Here is a 13,366-nt window from a genome sequence, read left to right as displayed (position 1 = left end):
TGCCTCCACCCATTCTGTCCACCAGTCACCACCATGCTCCACTCCTCCTCGCCTTATCTCTCATCTTTCATTTTTCGATGACATTCTCGAGATACCAGTTTTTCGATAAAATTCTCGAGATATCATTAGTTTTTACACATGGGATTACTCCTGCATGGGTCAATCACAACAGGTGTTTTGTAAAAAAATGCATATTGATGTTCCGTGCAATGCACGAGAATCTTGCTCGTAATTATATAACGCAAATCACGAGCAGGAAGTGACATTTTTTTGACACAACCACGTTAACATGGCCACGTAAATCACTAGCTAAAGTAAATATCATTATACTTATATCTCGATGCAAAAGGTTGAGTACATGTCCGAAGACTAGAGTCACACACATGCACTCTGTCTCTCAGAATCTCTCTCTCACACACACACCAGTTACGTGACGCCCACTTAAGCAGACATGTATGTTACAATTTGTGCACCCGCGGGTACACGTGATGCTGCGCATTTATTTAAGCCAGAAGGCGAACCCAAATAGTTGCTGCATTCATTCCCCTCCCGCCGCCGCTTCTCTGGTCGCCGTCGCCCGGTAGCCATGGGCCGGCCGAAGGTAACAACATACGCCATACTCCCGCCGGAGCGGCGCTTTAATATGGAAATTTTAGTGGTCATGCATGCATCTTTTTGTGCTAGCACTCCTATATAAGGGTTGATCGGTCGCTTCCCGCGGACGTGCGCGGGCGGTGGAAGAGTAAGGAGAAGGGAAGCGGGCTGTGGAGTAATGTTTTTTACCACAATTTCTTAGGAAACTGAGTACAATAATTGAGTAGTTTTGCAAACTACCAATACTACACGTGAAACGGTTCAAAACCTATACTCCCTTGCCAGCGCGTGCTTCCCGCCTGAAACGGTCAGCGTCTCCCTGGAGCGTCAGTGCCGCATTAATGCCCGGCCAGAGCGGAGGCGACCTCTCACTGGCGCCAGCTTTGAAGTGGCGCGACGGTCGAGAGAGCGCCGCTTCCCAGTGCACGCGACTGCTCCGCGTCGAGACTGGCCATAGGCCCTGTTTGGATCCATGGGTTAGAGTTAGTTTAAGCTAGTTGGGGCTCAAATAGCCCTAAAGTATCCAAGCATGAGGGTTTAAATTGGAGCAAGTTGCACCGCACCCACCAAAAAAACTATCCCACCCAAGAGGTGCTAACTAGAGATAGTTCTCATTGGGACCACTGAAAAATCACTTTTCTCTCTCCATGAAGTGCATTTATTGTCAATCTAACCCTGTCACCCAAACACCTCTTTGGCTACAGTTAGTTCATGGTTAGTCATGAGTTAGTCTAACCTCTAGCTAAGTTAGAGTATCAAACAGGAGCAGTATAGGACATGCAAGTTGCTCAAAGCATACAGGAAAATTCGTACGTGAAAGGATTTTTTTCTTTTTGAAAACGGAACGTGAAAGGATTTTTTTTAGAATGCTCTTGGCATCTCGCTAACATGTGATAGTTAACCGACCTCAATAGACGACAGAAACGCCAGCCCACCGCACTTTGATAGAGATGAGGAGGGAGAAGCGATACAGGCTGCTGGATTACTAGAGATAGGTGTCGCGCGGAAGCCAAGAAATATGGTGATAGCGTGTGTTAGCCATGTACTAGTATGATGTAACTACACTGGGCTACCGTGTTTCGTACTCTTCTAGTCCACTGTGGAGATGATTGGTTAATTTTATGTCGCTGAATGATATTAAATATTATGAGTGTAGACGCTCCACCACGAGGTTCCTTGCTCCTTCTTGGTCGTCCGAAATCTATGTTCTTCCACTCTATTTTTTATGTGAGCTTTGTTCATCCTTTTGCCAACACACGAGACATCTAGCATCAAGGTGCACGTGTTATGCAAGGATCGTCCATCTATATGAAGAACACGTGGGACTGGAACTATGAGACGGACATGTACCCAGGAGTGGACGTACGAACCTGAGTAATGTAGCGCAGTAAGTGAAGTAGAAAGGCACAAATGGTACGAACATGCGTGGCATATAGGGTGTGTTTGGTTGCGTTCTCGTCTCAGCATAGTTGTTCCCTCTTCATGCATGCTCAACTCAACACCCCTCTTCATGCATGCTCTCCTCATGCATGCTTCTAGTGTATTTGTGCTAAACTAGTGTGGACTCATGCACCCTCCATACACTCTACCAAACACCCAAAAGTAGGTCGAGAAGGGAATTCTTGGGCGGCATTTGTCTCTTACTACGTACTACCACTAAATGTTGTACGTGCAATGCACGGTGATGTTATGGAGTACATGCCTAAGTACTCTACTACTACTATATTAGTTGGAGGCACATATTAACTTTTATATTTGTTTACGTGTATGCCCCGAGACCTTCCAACTAGACGTGTCTTTCTCTCCAGGTCGCACTTTGTATCATTCATACCACTAAGTACTAGTACATGTGGTCTCTGACCCAGAAGTGGAAGAAGTGGAGACGCTCTACCACGCTGTTTTTTACGCTGGGCTCTACCACGCTGTTCATGTGCCACTACTTTCGCTGACGTGTGGGACATCCAGCACATGCCGTGTTTGGCACCCTTCGTCGTAAGAGTTGAAATGCTAGCATTCATCAGAAATAAAAAATAACTATAAATCGGCAGTGATACTATTTTTTGCGAACCAATTAGCAGTGCTACTATACCACGTGGTTTCCTTGCTCCTCGATATCGGAAAGAATACTTCCGTTCGCCAACATGTGGGACGTCGACCATCCTGGTCCACTTTCCATGCACGCAGAACTCCAAGGGAGAGTCACCCAGGTCGTCGCGCCGCAGTAACAATGACTAATGAGCCGTCAAATCACATGCCCACTTCCCACTTTGAAGTTGCTCGGTGAAGGAACCATCATGACTTCGTTGAATTCCGCTTCTTGAAGAAAACTACTGTACCGGCAGTACTGCTAGCTACAGTAGTTACTCCAACAGAGGCCTCCTTTCGTTCATAGGATAGGAATATGAAAATCATAGGAAGTGAGATGACATGCATCTAAATTCCTATAGAGAAAGGGATGACATTTGATGCTTAGGAATTTTTCCATTTAGTCTAGGCTAATGTACTGGTAATTTGCTCTAAAAACTACAGTAGTAACTAGTAGTATTGGTACATGCTCGTACTCAGACACAGACACACACACTAACTACTAGTACTACTACTTCTCACATGCTGGCCAGACGCCGTTGTTCTCCTTCCTGGCTTTGTCGGCGACACCCCACCGTGCTTGGATCTCCGCCAACTTCTCCGCAGCAGCGCGTGCGTCCTTTTCTTTCTTGCGGCGGCGGGCCTCTCTTTTCTTGAGTGCTTTCTGACTTTTCCGCTCCCTCTGTGCGGCTTTGGCCGCCTCTTGCTCTACCGCCCATTCGGCCTTGGCATCTTAAAATTCCTCCCACGTAGTTCAATGAACTTGTCACGGTGGGATGAACTTGTCACGATGGGATGCCATCGCTTCCCTACCATTTTGTGTGCGGTCATGGGCGGCAGGGAACTTGGCACGGTGGGATGCCATCGCCGCCTTACCGGTTAGTGTACGGCGCGGTGGCATGAAAGACGCTTGGTGAGAGCTCTGGGATGGAGTGGCCGGACAACCGTATAGTGCATTGGTTTGTCAAGAGCTCAAGGATAGAAGACGAAGCAAATTTGGATTCCCCTTCAATCCTGGTCATTTATTACCGAGTAAAATGCATTGGCGGTCATCGAACTTGTCTTGGTAGCTCACTTTGATCATTGTATACGAGATATGGTGATTATACGGTCACTGGCTCAGCGTATAGCTCCGTATTTTTTTGGTTGACCAGTCAAACAGTCTGCATGCGCCTCATCAGCTCGTGATCTTTATCTATCTATGCGAGCCTACCTATCAATGGAGAAAGAAATACTGTAAAAACCAAAATTATGCGTATGTGGGAAATCAAACCACAGACTCGTCGCTGCAATGCACCCTCGTCAGCCAAATGAAAATGAAATACTTCGTGTCAGACACTCACGCTCATGCTGTGAAAGCATGCTAATGCATGCACGCCGCCCTCTAAATCAAAGTCTTGCTCATGGCACAACGCAAATTGCGAGCCCATCACCTGCGCGCCCCGGCGGTGCCTGACATTACTGTGTTAGACGTTTGATGGAGGCCTACGCGAACGTCGAGCATTTATTCACCTGGCTCAACACCAACGGTCATACTCGGACCGCCTTGCTCATGTATATCGTCCATCACAACGACAATCTATAAAACAGCCTAAGCTAGAGAGGGTACTATGGTAGTATGGTACGGAGTATGTACTATCGTGAGCGATCGATCTTAGTGCCATCTCTCCAGAATGTCAATGCCGCATTCACCGGACTTAATTGCAGGTGCAATTGGTGTGTCACTAACATGCGGCCAGATGCCCGTTGGGCCCACATGTTAGTAACCCAAACGCATCTGCAGTTAAGTCATTGAAGCAGTGTCCGCATTCACGCCCGACGAACCTACTCCGATGCCAGTTGTCCATCCGTCTGCCGCGGCTCATTGCCATTTGCCCGCTATATTAACTTGAGCCCCAGCTCCCAGCCATAGCCAAAGACCCACACTTATTCTCCTCCAGTCCCTTCCTTCTGTCGGCACCACTTCAACCATGGCCTCCTGGCGCTCCGAAGCTCTCTTGGACGTATTGTCGTAGGAGCAGACGAGGGACATCGGCGGCTCCGCTCCGGGTGCGCTCCAAAGCTCTCTTCGACATACTATCGCAGGAGCAAACGAAGGAGATCGCTGGCACCCCCCGGCCGCCCTCCGCCGCCACGACCATGAAGCCGGCGCGCGTGCGCAGGCGCAGCCGGCAGTGAAGAAGAGTAGTACATGGTAGGTCGCCGCCGCTCTAGTCCCGGTAAGGCCACTGCTACTCCACTCAGTCGATGCCAAGGTTGGTGGGGTAAACATTGGTGGCCGATTAGCCTCTTGACGGCGACGTGGAGGAAGAAATCTTCAGAAACTTGTGCTCCGGAGGAGGAGGTTATCGAGGCGGATGAGGAGGAGGCAAAGGCAATGGCCGGCTTTCTCGGGTTCATGGCCGGACATGGTGGTCGGGCGCCGGCGATAGTTTAGATTCGGTTTACAGTAGGTTCTAGTATGGTTTGTGCGAAATATGTAATGAATTTCGTCCAGTTTGTAGGAAAAGTTTTCGAAATGTAATGAATTTCATCCGATTAATTTGAAATTTGCTTTGTTTGCACGAATTTCGTCCGGTTAGTTCATATAGTTGTCGAAAGGTATGCGGGTAGCATCGGATGGCATCCATTAGTGTCCTCAGACAGATGCCAGTGTAAATTTGTGGGCCAGCGCTGGAGATGCCCTAACTATCATGCTATAATCGCTAACAATCCTCCATTATTTGGCAGGGAACAGTTATCCCTCGATCAAAATCAGATCCGTGGTGTTTCGCACTCCTCCCGCGTAAGAGTGTAAAATCTCGCTTACATAAAAATGGAGCAAGTGGACGGCACTGTAGCACGTCATATCACTCGAACTAGCCCGCCTAACGAGCGGGAAAGCACCGCCCTCATCATTTTGTTCTGGATTTCTATCGATCGATCGCGTGAAAATGTTACGCTTCGCAAGTTCTAAAGGAAAAGGCGGCACACTTACTACTCGTACGCGTCACAACCCCGACAGTCCGGCTCGCACGCCACTCACCAGAGGGGACACACGTTGTCTTGCAATTTCACTGACATGTGGGACCATAATTGAATAAACCGTCGATAGCCGAAATCTAATCGCTCGGCGGGCGTCGGCTGAGAAGAGAGAAATGGGGGAGGGAGAAGAGATCGCTCGCCCGCCGCGCACGGACTCCAAGAAATATATGGTGATAATGTGAGGTGGGCCCTGATAGAGTCCGGACCGCTTCCGAAGCCCGCTCTCACCGCCCTGGCCCCTCAAGACGCCAGCTGCCCGCCGCATGCATGCATAGCAAGTAGTACTCCTTATGTGGAGGAGAGAGAGGCATTGACAAAGTCAAGGAATGGGCTCTGCAAGAGCCCGTCTCTACACATGCTCCTAGGTATAAAAATAATTCTAAAAAAAGGCATAAAAACAATTGTGTCTTAAAAAAAGAAAGGTAAAAAACATTTGAGAGGAAATAGATAGAGAGAAAGTGAGAAAAGGCTGTAAACTGGGCATTACATGAGGAAGGAGGGAGTGGTGCCCATGCCAAGTTCACTGGGCTGCCGTGTTTCACACTCCTCCGTCGTAACAGTGGAGACAATAGCTTTGATCAAAAATAAACAATGAATACTCGTTGCTCGTCCTCTATATCGGAACGAATACTTTCGTTCACCGACATGTGAGACGTCGACCATCCTGGTCCACCTGCCATGGACAAAATTATCCTGGTCTACCCCGGTCGTATCGCAGGCCCAACCTTTCCCACTGTAAGTTGTTCGGACGAAGGAACCATCATGACTTCGTTGAATTCCGCTTCTTCAAGAAAACTTACTGTACCCGCAATACTGCTACCACACGCAAAGACTGGACGGCACTGTACCACGTCATATCACTGAAACCAACTAGGCCAAACTAGCCCGCCTAGGTCATCTATTTTGGAATGGAGGGAGTACGTCTCTGCACTACTATGATTTTGTGTTACACGTTCTCTGTACTTTTGCTACAATTTTCCTACCCTATGAACCAAATGAGGCCTGAATGTATGTCGACTATTGTCTGATCGATCGCTAAGCCTACAATTTTAGGAGCTAGCGCTACAATTTTAGGATTACAATCGCCACTTCACACAATACATGAAAATAACATTACAACATCCAGATACAATCAAGGTCCGACTAAGGAACCAAAATAAAAGAAGACTACCCCAAAAGCTACATAGATTCCCGATCGTCCCAACTAGGCTCCACTACTGATCAACTGAAAAACAGAACAACATAACGAACATGGTCTTCATCGAGCTCCTCCTTGAGCTCGGTTGCGTCACCTGCACGGTATCATCGGCACCTGCAAACTGGTTTTTGGAAGTATCTGTGAGTCATGGGGACTCAGCAATCTCACACCCTCGCGATCAAGAATATTTAAGCTTATAGGTAGGTAAAAGGATATGAGGTGGAGCTGCAACAAGCACTAGCATATATGGTGGCTCACAAATGCAAATGAGAGCGAGAAGAGAAGACAAGGCACGGTCGAACAACTAGGATCAAGAAGTGATCCTAGAACTACCTACGACAAGCATTACTCCAACACCGTGTTTGCTTCCCGGACTCCGCCGAGAAGATACCATCACAGTTACACATGCGGTTGGTGCATTTTAATTAAGTTAAGTTTCAGGTTCTTTACAACCGGACATTAACAAATTCCCATCTGCCCATAACCACGGGCATGACTTTCGAAAGTTCAATCCCTGCAGGGTGTCCCAACCTAGCCCATCACAAGCTCTCACGGTCAACGAAGGATATTCCTTCTCCCAAGACAATCCGATTAGACTCGGCATCCCGGTTACAAGACATCCTCGACAATGGTAAAACAAGTCCAGCAACACCGCCCGAATGTGCCGACAAATCCCGATAGGAGCTGCACATATCTCATTCTCAGGGCACACTCAGATGAGACATCCTACGAGTAAAACCAACCCTCAAGTTGCCCCGAGGTGGCCCCGTAGTTTACTTGGTCGGACCAACACTCAGAGGAGCACTGGCCCAGGGGGGGGGGTTTAATAAAGATGACCCTCGAGTCTGCAGAACCCAAGGGAAAGAAAAGGATAGGTGGCAAATGGTAAAACCAATGTTGGGCATTGCTGGAGGAGTTTTATTCAAGGCGAACTGTCAAGGGGATCCCATTATAACCCAACCGTGTAAGGAACGCAAAATCCAGGAACATAACACCGATATGACGGAAACTAGGGCGGCAAGAGTGGAACAAAACACCAGGCATAAGGCTGAGCCTTCCACCCTTTACCAAGTATATAGATGCATTAATTAAATAAGAGATATTGTGATATCCCAACAAAATATCCATGTTCCAAACATGGAACAAGCTCCAATCTTCACCTGCAACTAACAACGCTATAAGAGGGGCTGAGCAAAGCGGTAACATAGCCAAACAACGGTTTGCTAGGACAAGGTGGGTTAGAGGCTTGGCTCAAAAATATGGGAGACATGATAAGCAAGTGGTAGGTATCGCAGCATAGGCATAGCAAAAGAGCGAGCAACTAGCAAGCAAAGATAGAAGTGATTTCGAGGGTATGATCATCTTGCCTGAAATCCCGCAAGGAAGAAAAATGAGTCCATGAAGAAGACAAACGGACGTAGTCGAACGGGTCCTCACAAACGCGACGTTATCGGAACCAACCCAAAGAAGCAACACCGGAAAGAAGCACACAACATAGTAAACAACCAACACATGAACATGGCATGATATGCGGGATGCGGTATGCGGTGCATATGCATGATTTGGAAAGGAATGATTGAACCTGGCCTCAGCTTGGAAATCCAAGAGTGCCACTGGAAAGAGGAGTTGATTTTGGTTGAAATCGATATAAGGATCACCGGAATCGGATGCACGGTTTGGAAATGACGAGCAAAACAAATATGGCACCGGCCTGCGATAATCAGCACGAGACCATCTAAATGCTTCAAGAACAACATGCTACTGCACTCAAACATGGCAACAAAATACATGAAGGGATCCACTCATGATGCTTGACAAAAGATGAACACTGAGCTACGACTAATTCACTCATTAACAGGTTCAAACAAGCATGGCAAAAGTGCAAAAGATAACAGGTTACAGACTTAGTGAAATTAACAACATGTCAGGAATTTATCATCAGGAAGCAATCTTTAGAGCATGATAACTATATGCTACAGGAACATATCATGGCAAATCAAGGCATGACATAAAGCCACTCAAAGCACATAACAAAAGTCTCTTACTGACCATGAGCCAAAAGGGATCAGCGAATACAATTGCAAGCATGTGAACATAGCAAAAACATAAACAGATTCAGACTTAGTGAAAAACTGGAGCATGGCAAAACAGATAACGAGTAGGCATGTTTACGAGCTCGATGCACTCAAGACGAGGCAATGCATGACAAAATAAGCATACACCCAGCAAATAGACATGGCATAGAAGCTAGACATGGCAAGAACAACAACATAGCATGCACGGATCAACTACAACAAGCTCGGCAAAATCGCTAAACATGTTAACAATCTGCCAGGAACATTTTATAGCAAAAGTAGAGCTCGATTGACTCAAGCTAGGGTGCTCCATAATTTCAAACAAAGGCATGGATGGATAGAGCACAACAATATCTACAAAACATCCTTACTGATCATGCTCAAAAGAGGCACGGATCACTAGGAAACAATATGAACATATGGCATAAAACAAATGACAGGGCAAGGACTTAGTGAAATTCCAAGTCCCTGAAATCAGCATCATTGAGTAAGCTACTTTGCATGCTTGTGCTAGTCACCACAAAGATCACAAAAATACATGGCATACACCCCTGTAAATATGGCATGGCATATATCAAAATACATGTAGAGCTCAGGATCATAGCATGCACACATTAATCATGGCAAAAATAACAAAAGACCATTTGCTGAAACAGATCTGAAACTATCCTCACATAGCCCTCTTCCAACAGCATTTTGGACATCAAGATGAGCTCAAATGAACATGATGCAATGAGATGAAATGATGTACTCTTCGAGACGAACATTTTGATACGCTACACGCATGAATCAGAGCGATGGATGCAGAGTTATGATGAGATGAAGTATGCATAAAAAATGTGAACAGAGACGAGGACATGGTAGAATTCTCACCCCGCTAGATCTAGGGTTTGCATGGTTTTCAAAGCGGCGGCGGATCTGGCCGGAGTTCACCGGAGAAGGCACGGGGAGGTGGCCGGAGTTGGAAGAACAAGTCGACCGGAGTGTGGGGAGGAGTGCCGGCGAGGTGCGGGGACTTGGATCCGGGGAGGGTGGCGCCGGATCTCACCAGGGCGAGGCTGCGGAGGTCCGGCGGCTTGTGGCAGACGGCGGCTCCGGCCGGCGAGCTCGATGGCGGGCGCGAGGGCGGCACTCCGTTGAGTGGGTGGCGGGGTTGACACGGTGGCGCGGGAGTGAGGCGGCGGGGCGGCGCAGGTGACATGGAGGCGAGGCAGCGAAGAGCAGCGGCAAGGTTCCGGTCGCCGGAGTTGGTCGCCGGCGACGCGCGAAGACGGCGGCGGAGCAAGGACGGTGAGGCGCTGGCGACGGGTGACGCGCGGGGGCCGGTCTGGGCTTTGATGGGCTCGGGCGGGCCTGCCCCGGGCCCGGGCGGGGCGCGGCAGGGCTGGAGGAGAGAGAGGGCGGCGTTCGATTGGACGAGGGAGGCGGCGGATGAGTCCGGTCCGGGACACACATGTCCGGCGGCGCGAGGAGGAAGAGGACTAGGGTTTGATCTGCGCGGAAATGAACGGGGTGCACATATTTATAGGTAGAGGGAGCTAGGAGAGTCCAAATGAGGTGCGGTTTTCGGCCATGCGATCGTGATCGAACGACCGAGATGATGGAGGGGGTTTAGGTGGGTTTTGGGCCACTTTGGAAGGGTGTTGTGCTGCAACACACACGAGGCCTTTTCGGTCCCTCGGTTAACCGTTGGAGTATCAAACGAAGTCCAAATGGTACGAAACTTGATAGGCGGTCTACCGGTAGTAAACCAAGGGCGCATGGAAAGTCTCGGTCCAATCCGAAAACATTTAACACCCGCACACGAAAAGAGGTAAAAAGGGACACTAGGTGACATAGGAGGGCCGGATTGCAAAACGGACAACGGGGAAAATGCTCGGATGCATGAGACGAACATGTATGCAAATGCAATGCACATGATGACATGATATGAGATGCATGACACGCAAGCAAATGACAAGGTAACAATAGCGAATAACTGGAAGACACCTGGCACATCGGTCTTGGGGCGTTACAACACTCCACCACTACGAGAGGATCTCGTCCCGAGATCTAGAATGGCACCGGAGGGAAAACGGAAGAGAAAGAGAAGAGGTAAAACTAAGTTGCTTCTTTGACAAATGAGTGAAACCAAAGAACCTTGAAAAGGTTAAGCCATTTCGAGAAAAGAACACAACGGAGATGAACAAAGTTGAAAGCACTCCGTTAGAAAAGAGGAACAAGGAAGAAACAACTTCGGGCAGCACTCTGATTGAAAAGAAAAAAGGAATTGAATAAGAACTTGATAAGATGATAAGATACTTGAATGAAAACACGACACTCCGGTTGGAAAAGGATTAGCAAAGGACAGGATATGGTCGTGACAAACCGAGATGAGGAGTGAAAAGAGCAACATCACTAGACCTCCTTGAGCAAGAATAGAATATGGATAATTGACATAAAAGAATGTAGCAGAAAATGCCAACTTCTGCTGCAAAAGAGCTTGAAAAGGCATCTTTAGGAGAAGGTTCGAACGGAGTTGTCAGAAATCCAACAACGAAAAGGATAAGCTTTATATGGTCTTATGGAATACAACTCAAATTATGAGGTGACAACCTGCCACTCACGGGAAAAAGAATTGGATTGATATGAACAAGGAGACGTGAAGATTATTTCATCGGGAGGATAAATGAAGAACTTGGATCATTTATAAGCACCATAATTAGCAACAATCCTTAGGGAATGTTTTAGGTGAAATATAACCCAAGATAACTCCAACAAAGAGGTTGATGGATTTAAAATAACTCATTCTTGACAACATGCGAATCATGAAATATGAACTCAAATTTTCAAGAATGACATAATACCACCTCCAATGATATGGAAGAAAGAATTGCACTCCGGATTGCAAGATGACTAATGCTTGAGTTCCTCTGAAAAGAATCTTGATGAACACTTCGAGAAGGAATTAAATGCTTGATGAACCATCATGCAGAACCTTCATGAAGAACTCTGTTAAACAAAATAATGATCAAACGGAAGGAAAGAGAAGTTGAAAACACAGGTGAATCCTTGCAATGATTAGATGGATCTTCGCGACGATATAGTTGAGAGAGCTCGGAACTCCGGTAAAAGAAAAGATGAATAATTGAGATCAAGAATTTTAATGAACCTCCGGAATAAGGTATTAATCACTTGGGTGAATCAAGAATAAGAATTATGTTACGCTTATCCTTCACCAATTTAAATTGATCAATGGATTTGGCATACTACTTATTCTCGTAGAAAAGATTAAGAGAGATATCGCGCAAACTTGAGAAAGTCTTCAACGAATCACCGGTCGGGTTGAAACAACAAATAAATTGATATGATGAACGAAGGTAGACAAAATCTTGGAAGAACCACCATAAGAATTTGGAAGAACGAATAAATTGATATGATAACCAAGGAAGAGAACTCTTGAACGAAACACCGTAAGAATTAAAAAAGAATGAAGTAAAGGGATGAATCACCGGGTAAGAATTGTGAAATGAATGATGATACTTGAGACAATCTAGATACATGAGAATGAAGGGATCATGACTGATTAGAGATCACTTGAACGATGCACCGGTAAGATTGGAGAATGATAACTAAAAGCTGAGAATGAATAAACCTGAAATGATGGACTTCGGATAATCAAACTAAGACGACTCTTGAACAGCTCCGGATGGGTGAAAAGAATTCTCACAATCAAAACAATTATGAGAGGATGGCCGAGAATGGGGCAAGATTTAAAAGAAACTCTTCTTCGGTCTTCAAAATCTGAGAATTACGACGAGAAACACCATCATGAATTGTTGAGTCACTCCGAAATAAAGAAGAATGGAAAAATTGAACTAACGATGAAAAGAATTTGAAAGATCTTGGAGAAATACATATTTCTGATGATGAATCATTCTTACGTCAAACTTTGAAATGAATTTGAGGATAACTCCGGAAAATTAGAAGAGTCAGGTAAGATCCTGGGAAAAGACCTGTGGGTTAGGGCCCACTCAAGAGAAACACCGTTGAAATGATTTAAAAGAGAGGTTGCACCGGATGAATTAAATGACTTGAATGAGATAACATCCTCGAAAGAGCTTGAACGAATGTAGAGTGGAAACACGAATCTTCGAGATATCTTGAGCACTCCGGAACAATTGAATAGTGAGAAGTGGATGATTAAGAGGTGCACCGGCATGAGAAGGTATTTGAAACTAGGAAAAGGATATGATCAACAAAGCTTGGCTTGAAACCACCGGAGATGAAAAGAATGAAGAATGACGAACTAGAAGAGCATCTTCATGTGAACCACCGGGTAAGAGCATTTTAAGAAAATAATGAAGAGACTTGACAAGAATAAAAGGATGCTTGATTAAGAAATCCGAGT

Source organism: Triticum dicoccoides, chromosome 3A (genome assembly GCF_002162155.2).
Source record: "Triticum dicoccoides isolate Atlit2015 ecotype Zavitan chromosome 3A, WEW_v2.0, whole genome shotgun sequence".
Taxonomy (NCBI): Eukaryota; Viridiplantae; Streptophyta; class Magnoliopsida; order Poales; family Poaceae; genus Triticum; species Triticum dicoccoides.
This window is presented reverse-complemented; position numbering follows the sequence as displayed.